This window comes from Bombus flavifrons, chromosome 5 (assembly GCF_040668555.2).
Source record: "Bombus flavifrons isolate JBK064 chromosome 5, iyBomFlav1_principal, whole genome shotgun sequence".
Classification (NCBI taxonomy): Eukaryota; Metazoa; Arthropoda; class Insecta; order Hymenoptera; family Apidae; genus Bombus; species Bombus flavifrons.
Window position 1 is genome coordinate 927678 of NC_138446.1, and position 17363 is coordinate 945040.

The 17363-nt window shown below is 34.3% G+C and overlaps 1 protein-coding gene across 2 annotated transcripts in view; it reads right to left on the reverse strand.

The window, feature by feature from the left end:
- Nucleotides 1–17363, reverse strand: part of LOC138180081 (uncharacterized) — a 47859-nt gene that overhangs the window by 19383 nt on the left and 11113 nt on the right. The window lies entirely within an intron of this gene.

The following is a 17363-nucleotide window of genomic DNA, read 5'->3' on the forward strand; positions in this document are numbered from 1 at the left end:
ATATGTATAGATCTGATATTTCATAAGCGCAACGAATGGAATCATTGTTTCATATAAGTAATATTTCTCAACCTTGTGAGGTGAAACTTAGGTATTCTAATTAACTTGAAATCATAAATACGTGTTGAACTTGGTCCCGTTAATGGAAACCATGCAAATAACGATTTCTAAATTTCAGTTCCCTTAATTAACTCTTATAATTCTTAAATAACCAAGTAAGAGTGAAATTTAATGGCAAAAATAATAATATATGTATCTATGACGTACATCATACGACACGTATCGTTCAAAACTGACGTCTTAATATGCAACGACAATTATCCACTTCAGGGCGAATTTCTATTGAAAAAGCAACAACTAGAAAGAACGTCTATAATTCTTACTAATATATCAACGTGATCAACGGAATGCGAATGAAAATTGGAGCGGAACGATCGTTAAAAGAATATTAATTTAATATCGACCTAAATTTCACACCAGTTTCGTTTCTGCAGCTGATTTGTTTATTGCTTAACTTGTCTATTCCATTCTTTGTCCTTAAGGCCAGTATCAGTAGGAAAAAATTTAGAAAATCAGTGACTGATCGAAAAATTATTAGTAGCACTTTTATCATCAAAGTTCCCTTCCCAAAGTTCAATTCCCTTTCATACCCACAGTATTAGAAAATAAAATTCAGCAATGTAAATTGTCTTCAAAAATGCAAATGTAAAAAGTTATATCATGATGAATTAAAGTTAAATCAATTTCGTTGAATGCGCATGGAAGTAAAGAGGAGAATAAGTGACAACCAGAGCGGAATGTACGTAATGGAGCATACGATGCGCTACAAAAATGTAGGAGGGGCTTGGTTTTCGTAACAGAACGAATATGGAGCGAAAGTCAGTTTGGATCTGTGCTCTAGCCTCGAACATGTTCAACGTGAACGTGAACGTGAACTCTTTTGAGTCAGTGACACTGTAAGACAGCGTACTGAATAAATGCTAATAAATTATGTACAAATTTAGTATATATACATAGGAATAAATATATGTATTTTGCTGTAACGTAAGAATAAGTGTGTAATTTCATCAGATAAACATTACGTCACCCTAGTAAAATTATATTTACGTATGTAACTTTATGATGTGAAACAACTTTTAAATTTTAAAACGTTAAGAAATAAAAAAATTTATTGTATTTGTTAATCTTTTTCTTGACATGTTTAAATTACTTCTCCATAAAAATAAAAAAATGTGAGTTACTATGTTTTTCTTCTGTGGAATGGAATCCTATTTCAATAATCTCTGTTATATTAGATTTTCCTCATTTTCTTCTTCGATAAAAATTGACATAACATTTCACTTTGTTTGTTCCTGTTCGAGTATTTAGAACACTTTTCAAACAATTCGCTTAATCCTATCGTAAGTTTTAACAAATTTCCTGCATTTATCGTACTTTGTAAGATGCGATAGTAGTAATCGGAATGCGCTACTTGCAAAGCACAAATATTGTTACTTTGATAAAGAAGTTATTTTCCTTGGTACGTTTCAATGTGTGAAACAGAATCTTTTAATTTATCATCGCGAAAATCTTATGTTACGTTTAATCGCTGGTTGAACGATCCATGTAGATGTACAACACAATATTTGATAAATGAAAAGTACAATCCCGATGTCTCATATTATGCTAAACTTTCACGAGTCAAGGAACATAATCTGCAAAATCAATTATACTTAGACGAGCTTTGAAACATCCACTCATCGCATTATTTATAAGAATTAACCAGAATAGAAATTTATTTCAAAATAATGCATTTTGCCAAATTGTTATTTTCTATTTTTATTTGAAATAAAATTTTTTCAAGCATAAGATCACCATCTTCTGTTGTTCGCTCGTATAACCCTTTATTGGCTTATATAATGCTGTATATTGATGCATTCCTTTGTTCAGTAGAATCAATTTAGTAAAAAAAGGAAAGATTGTTAGGATTTTACAATTAAGGTCACTTTCTATTCACTGAATTGTATTCGCCATATAAAGCAAAAGACACGTGAGTTGAAAAATTTAATTTGTCAGAATTTAAAACGATGGTTTTAAATATAAAAGCAATTTCCTTACTTTTATTCATCAGAAGTAGCGTCTACACAAAAAATTCTCTTCACATATCCTTCCTTACATCTCTATAAAAGTTATCTCAATTTGCTGTTTCGTTATCGCGCACATTTCAAGTTTTTGGGTAATAGAATTGAGTATCGCGTAAAAATTCCTAAAAGAATTTATTAAACTCTTCTGCTGTCTTCGTAAAAAGAATATACATTTGCTATTTGTGTATTTGAAATTAAAATTTTGTGATATTTCGTGCTTTTCGATTCAATTTTCCATACGATGCTGCTATTTATTATGTGTTAACTCTTTTATCTGTTGTAAGAAGTACATGTTCAAAAAAATTATATACGCAAAAATTAGCCAGATTTTCCGCCCCTGTAAGGTATTTATACCTTTATCTTGCTATTATAAAGCATTATTATACCACGGAAATCGTAAAATTCCTATCTACATATATCCTACATATATCCAGCAGATGGTACGCGCATGGTTGCTCAGAAATAGCACGGTATATCATATACATTATCGGCCATAAATTTCAGATCATCTACATTTCGTTATATTTTGTTGCGCAGCGAACAGACAGCTGTAATTGTCAAATAACTGTGTCTATTCTGTCCATAAGCAATTACCACTTGTCGATACACCGTATCTAATTTTAATGGGTATCTTTCTTCGATATTCAGGTAACTTGACTAATCTAAAGGGAGCTGCACTCTTTTTGTTAGCAGCAGTGGTTTGATCGAACATTGAAAATATCAGCAAGAAAATCGTTGGTTGTTTCATCGGATTATACTGTGCGTATTTCATTAAATAACAGAATGGGAAATTCATAAAATAATACTGTAGAATCCTAATAATGTTTCACTGAGAAAAATTGATATATGGCGTATTACGCGAATACTATAAGAAGCGCGAAAACACACCGTATAGGTACTGAGGAAACACATAAAAAGGTGTTCAGCCAGCCCTATGGTCGCTTCGCCGACTCTATTACAGATTCGACGCGTATGTTTACGTCTAATCTCGGCGCGAGCGAGAGATTCCATTATTTCTTATCGGCCTTCCTGACGTTCTATTTTGCAAATCCTTAAACACAGTTTGCCACTTTTAATCGACCATAAACGTTAACTCTATATTGTATAACCTGTACTACTATTCTGCGTTTAGTCTTGTTGTTCTTTTCATTTATTCTTCGCATTCATATCCCTTCGGTTCTTAGTGACTCGATAAGCAAAAGTACAAAACAAAAATTAAATGGTCAGCTTATGTTGTGTTTCTTTAATAAACCTTACTTTTTAAATTAATAAAAACTAACACACATAGGAGATCTCACGTCTTCAAAGCTTTAAACATTTCATATTTTCTGTCCATAGAGATTTATCGTTTTTATAGAAGGTTGATACGACGCGACAATCGTAGCTAGGCTATCGTGCACGTTCGATCTAATGGACAGCCGCGGGCCATCGCGGTGAGACGCCGAGGAACTCGAGTTCTCTAGTTCCCTCCTCTTTTTCTTCCGCCACTTCTGTGCTTCCCGCTTGTGCTTCGTAATATCTGCCCATTGTCTTGCTTGTTCGTAACAATGGAGATAGGTTGCGCAGCTAGGCGTGGAAAAAGTTCATGTGTTATCGCAACTCTAGAATTTAATGGCTCCGAGTTTGATTTATACGTGACCCCGTGGGTTTCTGTGACCAACTCTCAACAGAAATTTGTGTCCTTTTCGCGATACTTCTTACCGTTTGTTTTACATTCGTGACAACCTTTTATGGCACGCTGCTACTGTTTCACCCTTTACATATTTCGTTTTATTTGTGCTATCGTCTTGTACATGTAGACTGCATGGTATATTTATTGCGAGGCATGGTTTTATACGGAGTAGTTTGGAATATCCTTTACGGAAATTTACGGAATAAAATTCTATAAGAACTTAGAAGCATGCAATAGTCCATTTTCCTCCAATGTAATGTTCTTGCCGCTTTATGTCATTAAAAGATTTTTTGGATAAAGGTACTGAGAAAAGTTGCTTCTTGCATACATAGATACAACGTTACCTTGAATATGGTTCTCCAATTTATACTCTCCAATCTCGTTTAAACAAATATAAAGATCTTCAATGTTTCAAGAAAATCTTTAACATAGGGTCGAAATGATAAATCATGTATATTATGTAGGTATATATAATAACGATACTTTAATATCTTCAAATTTAGGACATTTTTTAACGGTGGAAGCTTTTTAGAAGTTTTGCGATTTTTACGAAACATAACTTCGTAATTGGTGCGAAGCATAGCAGCTTCTTAATTTAATTTATAGATAAACCAGCTGGAGGCAAATAACAAAAGATGACCGTCTATTTGGACCACGGAGGGGAACATTTCTATCGTATATTTACCTGGCCGCAGTCCAGTCAACTGATAATTGCTGTATGTCATTGAACGATATATGTAATATATGTGTTATTTGATGAGAAGCAAAAATGCACGCTGCAAGAATAATCATAAGTAATTTTATACAATGCATTTATGCGAGGCGAGTACAAATACTTACGAAGGTATTAACATTATACTCACATCTTTTTTTTCTGATAATTAAATAACATTATTTTAATCCAATACAACGTGAAAAAATTCAACGCTTTTATTCATCTCATCATTATTCCATTAAATTCTACGCTCTAATCGGCTGTTAGGCTAGGTTAATGTATAACAGTAAATCTAATTTTCCACGACTTCTTCCGTAGTACAATACAGTATATAGTTATGTGTAGTATGGCTGTGCACTGTGCACTGACCTCGAACACAGACGATAGAGCTCAACTGCAATTCCTCCTTTTTTTTTGGATATTTTGGCCTTTTTACGGATTGAAATGCTTTACCTATTATGTTAAGGCTCATTATCAGGGTTTTTCCTGTTCGAAAGACGGTGAGTTTGACGCAGCGGAATTTATTACGGCGCCATATTGTGATACAAAATAAGTATACATGTTATATATACATAGTTGAAGAGTGGAAAAGCGCAAAGTAGATAATACAGACTATAGAGAGTAGTATTCCTCCATTATTGATATGTACTTCTTGCACACCATTTAGCTTTCAAATGTCAGATGTGGGAGATATTAATTAAGTAATTTGTTCGATACGCGTTGCTGTTTCAACAAATTTTATCGTTCTTCGCACGAAGAAAGACAAATTTTTAAGGTCGTGCGTTGGTTTTAAGTTTTGCTACTGGCTGTTACGAGGGTTATCTGGTATCCGATAAAAAAAAATGCTGTTATACGAATGGATGTTTTTTATAAGTGGAACTAGAGTTGAATTATGGGACGAAGGTAAAAAAATTGTGCTCGATTCTAAAAAAATTCATTGTCATTGAATATACGGATTCTTCAAGATGGTTTTCAGGGTAATTCAATATGATCTAAGGTCATTTTCACAGTAATTCAATATTTAGTTTTGTATATTTTGATTCGACAGAAGATTTACTGCTTTATGAGTAGATGTTTTACTTTCTTTAATATGTACGATTACTGTGCACATTTTTTCAGAAACATCATGTTTTCATTTTCAAAAAGTGTTTGAAATTTTTAAATTCTGGTAAAATTTCCGTTCTAGAAAGGTATTACTTTTTGTAAAGATGTCGATATATTTAATGCATTGATATGGATCAAATCATAATCTCTGGCTATTTGCTAAAAATAAAGCAACAATTTCACATGCTTATTATAACGATGCCGCTAGTAAAAATGTCGATTAATTGTATTTTATTTTTGTATCATGTTTAATTGGTCGTTTGAAGAAACGTTGAAAGTTCCGGTCACTTCCGTCTATCGACCGTTCTTCCTTTCAACGTCGTCGTAAAAACAGGATAATTATACTATACCGGCAATTATTAATAAATATCGGCATGTGAAGGGAAGAAGGTAGCAAAAGAGATACTACTACCAGGCAGGCTCACTTTTATAAAGAATTTAAAATTACTTCGCTTTACAGCTTGACTTTTTAATATAATTAACTTTCGATCGAGCCCCATCCCATTATATTATCATTTGACCAAACGTAAATCGAACATTTCTTCCTCTTTATTAGATAAGTTTGGAAAGAAGCGTTCGCGTTTCAAATTATAGAAAAGAAATTATAGGAAGAAACCGATAACATTCGTAATAGTGTAATCTTTCCTGAAATATAGCGTTTATTATATTATGGATAATTTAAATTTGTAATATTTATAGTATAGTTATATTGTACACGTATATTATGTACAAATTGTTTTTAGAAATTGATTTTGTAGAAGATGTACACTTGCACACGTGCTCTTGCGGATAAAATTTGTGTAGCAACCTAATACATATAATGATATAATGATACAACATTATAAGTATAGTATATCATACGTATCATTCGCTGTTCTACCATTCCATTGCCACATTCCACGCACGATGCGTAACAAACGATAAACGTTTCCCGCGGTTTTCAACAGGTCACCGCGGATTGCGCTTCACGTTCAAGCAGTGAACAAATCTACACACGTAGAGAAAGAGAGAGGGAAAGGCTTATGTATGTATTTCTTTTGCTCGTGGCATATAGCGCATGTCGCGAAAATCGTGGTACTTTGCGCACATGCCACGTGCATTCTGTTCTCCGGATACACGCGTGGCATTACGTCTGCGCCAGACGTCGACGTGCAGTTGACGTTCTTTCGATGTACCCTTCCTGCTCTCTTTGAGTTGACCAGCACGTCGCTCGCGCGCGCACCATGCGCCGCAGATATACCAATGCCAGTCACATCAAATTAATGGCGGGCATAGTGGTTTGTCACCCCGAGTGCCGCTTCTGTGTACTCTGGGAACATGGACTGGATGATGTGAAATTGCGAAAATTTCTATGCGATTATGCTATTATTACCGTCATACGGAGACGTAGAGTAGAAGAAAGTCGTGACCGCAAAGATGTTTTGAAACTAACCTCTGCAGTATCATTTTCGTTTCTTTGAGCACACTTGCGTTAATTTTAACCCTTTGCTCTCGAGGACTTTTTCGGTCGGGCGTAGCAGCTACTCCGGATGATTTAGCGTATACGTGACGCGTGTCTTACAGCTAGCATAAACTGATTTTATATGCAGATTAACTTACAAAAACATTATATTCTAATAATTTATCTATATTTGCATCTTAGAAAATATGATTTTGTAATATTAATTTCTGTATTTTTTTTGTGTGATAATTTATAAAGCATTCACCAAGATGCATTCTTGAATATAATTGATCTCATTTTTCAACAATTCAAAATCAAGTTCATTTTCATTTGAGCTAATTTCACTTCCAAAAACCACTTTTTAGGGTTTCTAAATTATAATACTTTTGCCATGATCGTCGAATCCGAACTAACGTTGGAGACGTTGTCAGAAACATAGTTTCGGAGGGATATGAGATTGAATATTTTATCTCCATTTTAAAGTCTAACACTTTACACTTCCTAATCTACAAACCAATATTGCACTCTCATCAATTGGATATGTTGAAATCTAACAGTTGGAGTTGCAGCACGGAACACCGTGGTGACTGAGGTCGCCTCTCGAGTGTAAAGGGTTAATACATGGAGAAAGAGAAAATAACGAAGAGTCAGGATTGTGTATAGTTCGTATCGTTGTACAGCATCTCGAAACAAGATAAAAAGACCGATTAACTGCGCAGCTTTTGAGCTCGTTAATTTAGCAAGCTAAGAAGATGTGTAGGTGCCGTTTAAATGGTAATTGTAATTACATGCACGAATTAGCAGGACGAGCGAACGTACTCGCGTGCTAACGAAAAGAAAAGTAAAACCCGTGTCCATATTAGAAAGCGAGGGTATTCTCCATATATGCCACCAACTGTTAGCGATGCAATTATGTCAAGAATATATTCGTAAAGATCATCCGTCGACAAAGCAACCTACTAAACTCACGTTGGCAGAAAAATTATTCAAATTGTTCACGGTGTATAATTGTTGGATAGCCGATGACGTATGGATCGAGGCTGATGACTTTGGAAAAACATATGTGCCAACCACCACTGTGTCAGTGAGCGGTATGAACATTAATCACGAGAAATAATATTCGCGCGTGGTTTTAATCGGACATTAATTTTTAATGGAATCTAAGACTTGTATAAATACTTTTATGGAACGTTGACACATTTCTTCTTCTATATTTAAATTCTTGCGCGTAAATTTATAAATGTATATTGTGTCAAAGATACTTACATACATATATATGTATAAAGATTCTATTATCAAAACGTAAAGTCTTATTTCAAAGTTGGTAAGCAAATCTATCGATTATCTTTTATTTTTTATTCGTGTAGGCTTGTTCGTTTAACGTTTCTATTTAAATCTTCGCTATCGATCATTATTAATTTTCCATCGACAGTAACGTCACACATGGCGTTTATTATAACATATGTATCAATAATCTTTGTTTTCGTTGCTTCATCCTCGGTAGTTGAAACATTTTCTTGCAAAGTAATTATACACACTATCTGAATCTTTTCCTTTACTTTAAACGTAATAGCACAACAAACTTCGATATATATAACTAGTAACCGAAGATACGTAATACTTATTGTAATATACAGATAGTATGAAAAGAAGCTGATTTCGTAACTCATAGCTGCGGTATCGTGGAATGTGAGCATGCCTTCTTTCGTTAAAAATCAAAAATCAATATCGATATCAAAAAGGTATGTACCTATTACAAATAAACTAAAAATATATAAAACACTGTCGAACAACAGTCCAGATTTCCCCACATAAAATGTCGAAATTTTAACATTTCAGAACCATTAGTTTCATCGGTCGTAAATTGCATGTTACAGTTCTTTCCTATTTCGAACGAAATCAGAATTTCATAGATGTAATAATAAATTAATGGAACGTGGGTCTCGACTTCGATAACGCGGCATATTTTCTTTTATTCGTCATCTACGTTCTTCGTTTATGAAATTTTTACCGTGTCGAGAACTTCAGGTGTACAAGAATTCAAACGTAACGGATTGCGCGGTCCATTGAGCTCGTATAACTTATACTGAATGTTTAAAATCGGGGACGGAATAATAAATTTTCAAGCACTGAATATACCAGCGAAGAAGCTTCCGCTGGCAAATGACCATCGCTTTCTGTAATAAAAGATTGCACGATCTCTCGCAAATTTCAACGAATCTCGTTTTCCATAGAGTTATTTATCGATACGTCCTACAACTCTTTCTAAAGAAAATATTCGTTTCATGTTTCAAATAAAACAAAAGATAGTAACTGATCGTGAAATTCCTTCGCGAAGAGAAGCTTAAATACAGAAAATTGAAAATGATGAACTTTCATTTTTAATTTTTGAGTCGTTCAACCGGTTAATCACGGAATGTTTCTCGTTTCACCGGAAATTTAAGGTGCAGCCACCAGGTCATCGAAATCGCTAGTCATCCAGAAACTTTAAGCTTCGATGAACAGATAAATATCCCTTTACAGTTCTTTGCGTCATCTTCGACGAGTCAATGATTTCTGATTTTTATGCACCGAGGTATATTTTACGATATCAGCCTTTCCTGCATGCTGGTTGTGGGGCTTAGTGGAAAAGAGGTACAAGTGCATTTTTTTTTCTTTACGAAACGACACAAAAGGAAACGATACATAAGATTCATATTTATCTAAAGAATTTTATAAACTCTAAGCTTACTATGCATACATATAGGTTAGGTTTACGACACTATTATGAATTAACACACAAAATAGAACCATCGATTTGCTTATGTTACAGAATAAATAAAAAATGTTACGTATTGATGCCTATTGGAATAGGGCAATCTTTTAAATTATTCTCCCATTAGCATTAAACTATTTAGCGAATTTAATGACGACACAAGAGGTTAAAATACGGATGATACGGCGTATTCCTTTCATCGGCCGGTAATTACGTTTTGTCGCATAAATCCATCCCATCCGAAAGATATCGCTCAACGACACATCCATCGAAATTCGTTTCGCAAGCAGCTAGATTCAGTGTAGCCTCAATGGCGCGTCACAGCATGTATACGGTATAGGTCGTCAATGACGATCGTAGAGGACAGGTAGCGACGGAGGAACACGAGCGCTCCTAGCACGTAAGCACTTACGTACGCGTAACAAGCATCGCGTCGCATCGCGGCACGCGATTTGCGCAAACGTCTTGATCGCTTGTGCACCAGGCGAACATCAACTCGAGAAGTACGCGGACCGCGTGTGTCTAGTCACGAGTCGCTTTGCGTCGCTTCGCGGTCCACGTGACCCCGCGGCGACACACGTGTAGGTACATGGGGCGGTGGCGCACGTGCAACGGTGCGTCCTACGTGAAGGCGCCGCGAGTTACGCGTCGTTCCACACGGAGGCCTGCCACGTGTGCGGGAGTTGGTCATTGGTTCGGGGAACCGAGTCATTCAGTTCAATGCGAGTTGAATGAATTCATTACTTATTCATTGCTATCATATAATATTTTTCTTATTTTAAGGTATTACTTGCTATTTATGCATATCTGGAGATAGAAGATGCAAAGATTTTTTATTTTTACGTTTGCTTCGCAATTTGAGTTTTATTCTTGAAGTTCCACTCAATTTGAAAACACACGCAATAAAAAATCCAAGAAACTGTAGTAGGTTATATGACGAAACAAGGTGAACTTAGTATATTACGTGATATGCATTCTGTTGATTAAAAAGAACTCTGTTGATTCTGAAAGATCAAAGATTGATAGTTACTTCCATATATATATAATGCAAAAGAAAAAAGAATAGTATGAAAATCCCAAAATAAATTTCAAGAAAGAGTATTCAAGTAAAAAGTTTATTTTTTGAATGTAAGATAAGAGTGCAAAATAGTGAAATCAGAGAACTTAGGAGAGAAAATATTACTTTCTTGTTTAAGCTATGATTTTCAACACAATTAAATAAGCAAAAAAAAGAAAAATGCAAAAGGATCTATTTTGTCGAATAAAATTGATAAAAGAATATAATATAAAAGAATAAATTAAAGAATTACAGGAAAACAAAGGTTAAGAAAAAATTTAATTTCCTGTTTAAATCCAGAAAAAAGGATCGTGCTTCGAATCGTAATGCATTTTGCAATCGTTTGTTTATATTCATTAGCTTTCAATCCGCGGTCCGGAATGTAAAGCCTTTCAAGAAGCATAACGATCTTCAAGGTAAAAAAGAAAAGAGGGAGAAGAGAACACCGGTGACGTGTCCCTGAACTCGATACTTTCGCCGCCATTGTGTACTCATTGCAAAAAGATTTTTGCATCGCTGTAAGTTGCGAGGGCGCGCGCTATGCTTTAAAAGCGAGCCAATAAATTAATGTTACCAGGCGACTAGGAAACGAGGAGCGTTCACTCTTCACACTTTTGCAAAAAACCTATTGTTAACATGCTACCCTGTTAAGTATACAATAACGACTCAACAATTTCGTCTGTTGTTTAACAATGATTTTTACAACGGCTATCAATGCAAAACCCGGTGCAGCTACTATTTAGCCACTACGGTGTGTTTGTAAATGCAACTTTAGGTTAATTTGCGGGCTTGTAAGGAGAAAACGGAGCAGACTTCAACGTCGTAAATTATTTCTCTTTAACGAAGGTGCTTATTCTTCTCTTTCATTCTTTATCTTCTTCTTTCTTTTCTTTTATTTTAATTTATTTTTTGTTACTTTATTTTATTTTATTTCCAAACGAGCCAAGAAAGTTCCTTTCGCTTCATGGTACCTTGGTCTCGGATCATGCAATGTTGTAACATTGTTCTTGTTCTTGCACATAATTTATTGTTGTAATTTCCTGTTACAGCTGTAATTTGGAAACTTTCGTTGCGGAAGGATATTCATGATAATACGTAAAAATGATTGTCCTTAGATTTTCAATATTCATACTTACAAGTAGATAAACTGGAAATGCAACAACAAAAATTGTTACTTTAAAATTTTATTTTACATTAAGGCTTTTTTTAAGAGAGGGAATAGTTAATATTGCAATCTTCAAGGAGAGCAGGTATTACATTGTAATATCTTGATATGATTATTAATTTAATGTTATTAAATATATACATATTGCCATTTCCAAGTCTTGTACTATCGCATATACCAATAAGAAGAAATCTTCTTCAAAGAAATTCTACAGTTTCTAGTAGAGTAGATGCAGTTAATACATAGTAGTATTCTTTAGATGTATTTTTAATATTTCAGGATGTTTTAAAGTACAAAGTTTGATACTAATTTGTATATAATTTAATTGATGAACTCTTCGTTATAACGTATTTTCTTTATCAAAATATTAACACGTTTCGATTCAACGTTTTACTTAATAAGAAAAAGTTGTAATAAGAGCTTTGACTATAAACACTTTGTTATGAAATTATAGACATATATTGTATTACGAAAACACTTGCAATTGTACAATTCCTCGATAGCGACGCGTGTCCGCCACGAAAGGCGATTGGAATTCCACTTTCCACGTGAGGCATATTTCTTGCCTTTGTCTGCACTCGGAAGCGGACAGAGGCATCGGTGCGCTCATAAATAAGGCATAACCGTGAACGTAGGCGAGTTGGCCTTGCTCGTGTGTGTCTGCCAACGGGACGTGGCCTCCACTTCTTATGCCCACCATAAGAGGGTGAAGGAGTACGGGGCTAACCTGCGAGTAGGGAAAAAACTACCACGAGCTAAATAAGTAGTCACTTAGAGGATGCTTTTAGCTCGATAACTAGGCTACCTCCCTTATGTTTATAGGCATCATGCTTAAGTGGATTCTGGTGGACGGTAAACTCTCTCGATGATGCTTCCTCAATGATTGAATTAAGAAACTCTTTGGTCTTTTAAACCTTTGCGTGACACTATACATATTGACGCACGACTATGGATGGTTCATTCATGTAACATTCACAATCCAAAAAGATAGGGATGATAAGATAGTCGGAAAAAGTATATGATGATAGTATGAAGATCTTTACATTGAATTGTGTATTTCTTGTTTAAAATTCCAATTAAAGATTGTTCTGTAGGTTTCTTTATAAATCGAAATGATTGATATTCCAGTCGTTATAGAAGCGTATCCTTTTTAAGGACTAAACACTGGCAAAGAAAAGTAATTATTTTACAATAAAAGTTAGGAAGAGTTTAAAAGCATTATTATTTGAATCGAATCTTATTAACGATGGTGATGGTAACGTAATCGATAATTTCCTCATTCTCTAGTATATGTGTATATTAAATGTAATGAGATCGGAACATTAAAAAATAACGTAAGATAGGAAGTGAAGTTAGCCTGTTTTTAAATATTAGTAAAAATATCTCGCAAATTAATAGTCTCACTTTTTAGCAAAATCTTCAAAGACTAAAATTTAGACCATAGTAAATTTATTGTTAATCCCCTTGTCTCTTACTACGTATTACTTTTTTAATCCCTAATACCTAATAATAATATACGGCAATAATATAGAATATAATCATAATTTCCAATAATCCGAAATTAGAAATACCATTTTAAGCGACTACTTGATTATTATTCGCTAAATATAAACTATTCTTTTTGTTTAATCATTTACTGCTCAAGTGTAGTCGAAGATAAGTGTAATCCTATAATTAATTATCACGATACATCGAAATCCGCATACTTGTACAAATATTAACTCCAATAGATCATAAATCAACTTCTTTAAGGCTATTCAATTTGGATTAACAACATTCAACGTATCGTTGCGATTTTATGGCCATTATTATTCCAACTAATCCTTTCTTGAGGGAATTTTAAATATTTATCGCATAGTTGTAGTTCATATTTTGTTCTATTCTCCTTCTTAAAAAAAAAAGAAAGAAAAGAAGAGAGAATATTCATATACCATGAAAAAACTCCAAAGATCTAACAGACTTTTATTGTTATAATCCTTTCGAACTCGCTCGTCGTTCCCTTAAATAACTTTGCGTTACTTTGCCGCGTACACAGCACGAGCAAACAATGTTACGGGTAAACTTCACCTTTTTGTTGCTTCACCATGCGATTGCCCGTCGAACGCGTAATCGAGGCTTGAAAACTTCTTTGCACGAGTGTTTCCCTCCCCGAGAACGTGTACTTGCATTATAGCAGCTTATGTCGTAGCTAAAGAAGTTAACGCGGCTAAAAGATTAAGAATTGTGACTGGTTAATCGCGAGTCACGATTCTCAAGAATTTTCGATATTGGGTATCCGGGTTACGATGTATTTACAACCACACTGTTATGTAAAACGTGCGGAAAATTATTTATTAAACGATAAAAGGCAGTCATCCGAAGAACGTGGGTAGAAAAAGAAAAATGTTGAATTTCCTATACGTGCATTCCTGTTGATAAGTATTAGGACACTTAGAGAAAACCATGTTAAAACCTGATAAACCTTAGAGGGTAAAGAACTCATAAAATTTTTGAACAGTAGTACATGTGTAAATACATACAAGTTTAAAACGATACGATGTACATACTTCAGGACGCAACTATCCACAGACCAATCGCGAGCTCGATAATATCGTAATACGGGTGGAAACGCTTTGCCTTAGAAACGTGACTCTGTTCGCCCATCTAATCATAATTTCACGATGAATTTCTTTCTTCGATGTTTCTTTTTCCTTTCGATCGTTTTTGATTCTATCGAAAATATTGACTAACAGATACGCCGAAGGATTTCACGAGTAATGTGCACGCCACGAGTCCACGAGAGATAGCGGATCCGTTGTTGATAATGTTGGCGAAGAACGGACGGTTTTGAGGTGCTGATTTATCGAGAACTCCGTTTAGAGATGAAAGCATACTCCGTTGAGGAAACGTGACTCGTTAATCGTTACCATCACCGATTTCTTTGACTAGTTATTAACGAGTCGCTGAATCGCTATGGCTAGGATATCGTATACATTGCGATAGTTAAAGACATTTGATCGTGTTGTTAGATGATTAAGGAAGGCATGATTAAGGATTGATCCTTGTTTCGTGTATAATTTGTAGTTAGATATATAAAGTGTTAAATTAAGGAAATCCTATCTACGTTTGCTATTTTACGCATATGTAGCTAATTGCATAAGAAAAAATTCAAACATGTTTAACGAAATTTTAAACCCTGTTTGCTTTCATTTTAGTGGAGCATAACAAATTAACAAAGATCGTTTTTCTTTTTTCGTTTTTTTCTTTTAATTCTTGTCAACAGAAATGTTTGAATGATCGTGTTTTCTCGTGTCATTCACAATGTCCACCAATTTGCATAACACGTCCTCGTTACTGAAACGCCTGAATCGTTGCAAAAAAGAAACGGTAAAGAAGTAAGTAACTTACAAGAATAAAGAAAGAGCTCCCGGCTACCTCGTGAGAATTCTATAAATTTTTCGAAAATCCGGCTAACGGTCAGTTTGCACGGCATTGTATCTTCCATGAACTGGTTACTTTCACGAAAACAGAAAAACCGAAAAGATAGATAAAGACCGAATACTTACTCGTATACAACGTTGCCACGATTTACAAAGAAGAGAAAGGGACACTAACGAGTGTGTTAATTATCGCATTCAATTCATAATAAATTCAGAGCATGGAAATAGCTTTACGTAATAAAACGGTTTATCCATCCTAATGAAATCGTTATCTCTAACCCATTCATTTACTAATGCCAACAAATTATTGCTATAATCAATACTATGCAATAGTAACACAACCCTATTTTAGCTTCTCTTTTGCGACACAACATTCTAACATTCTATGGAACGGAAGTGTTCTATAAAGTTTGATTACAGTATAGTAATACATATATGTATATTTTAGTATGGATCTAACACTGTAGCTATTCATGTGGCATCATAATGGTTATGATGGAAATGCGTAGGTCTAATTATGAAAACTGAATATGTCACAAATAAGGAACTCGGATTAATAAGGATATAATTACAAAAGCAAGAAATGTGGTATTAATATGTAATTGATAATTAAATATCTTTAAGAAGAGGACGCACCTATTTCCCCAGCTCTCACACACACGTATACACGCACAATTTGAAACGTTAAAATACAAAACCAAAATTTTGGACAAAGTAATGTACACTTTTATATAATCTGTTAAATGCTATTAAAATTTATTCTGCATGATTTGGGCCGATCTCGAAGGGAACATTTGCGGGCGGCAATTAAGCAATACCCGGTTCGTCGGTTACTTTTAATTGTTCTTAACGAAGCTAAACGCAGTTGTGGTCCACGTCACGGCGCATAACAATGAATAACGGTCCTGATGAACGAGTCCGTTTACTTTGTTCTCTATTGTCATCGCCGACGACAATGAGCACGCGACGGCTCGAAATGCGTATCATTGATGTACGAGTCTTGTGTGTACCGAATAATTACGCATAAATCCAACCAAGATCAGTTTGTTTTATAAACTGCAAATATTTTGCGTAATATGTACTTACTACGCTTTTATTATGCGAGTGTAGTTTATATTCGTATAGATGCATGTTCATATCCAGTAATGTACAACTAAATTAAATCATTAACTTTATAACTAAATTTCAAATTAAAATTACGAAGGAGATTTTAGAAAGAAAGATCTTAATTTTTTTACTTACATTTTTTTAATATTTTCATTCGCTCCTAAGTAAGTCAACTCGTAACTTAAAGTTTACTTATTACTTATTATTAACATTTTAAAACGTGAGTAAAAATAATAGGTGTATCGCATCTGACGGAATCGCTTGTTCCCATGTCTCGAAAGCGTCTCGATAGCTCGTTAACCGGTTTCGATCGCGTTCCATTTACTCCTTGAACTTCAACTTTACTCGTGTGCTTAATAACTAAAATGGACACGTGACACGCACTGTTTACCCTTCGAAAAGTTATCCGTATTTCATGAAGACATTCTAATTTAACTACTAAAATAAAATAACATTTCCGTTTTTCCGATAAAATCCCTAATATCTTATGCATCACGAATGAAATACTTCTGTTATCGCACATTGCTAACTTTATATCCTACATCTGTGCCATGTATAATATTCTTAGATTAACATTTTTAATAATGTTATAATATAATAACATTATAAAATAATATTATAAATATTACAATTCTAGAATGCTCCACATTTTGTAACCATTGAAAACATATAATATCGATCAAATAACAGTTCTACTTTATGACTAGAAATTCGTATATGCGCCACACTTTGAACAACTACTTTATACCGATTTTCTCTACATATGTTAAATCTTACATACAATGTCATGTTTATAATAATTGAT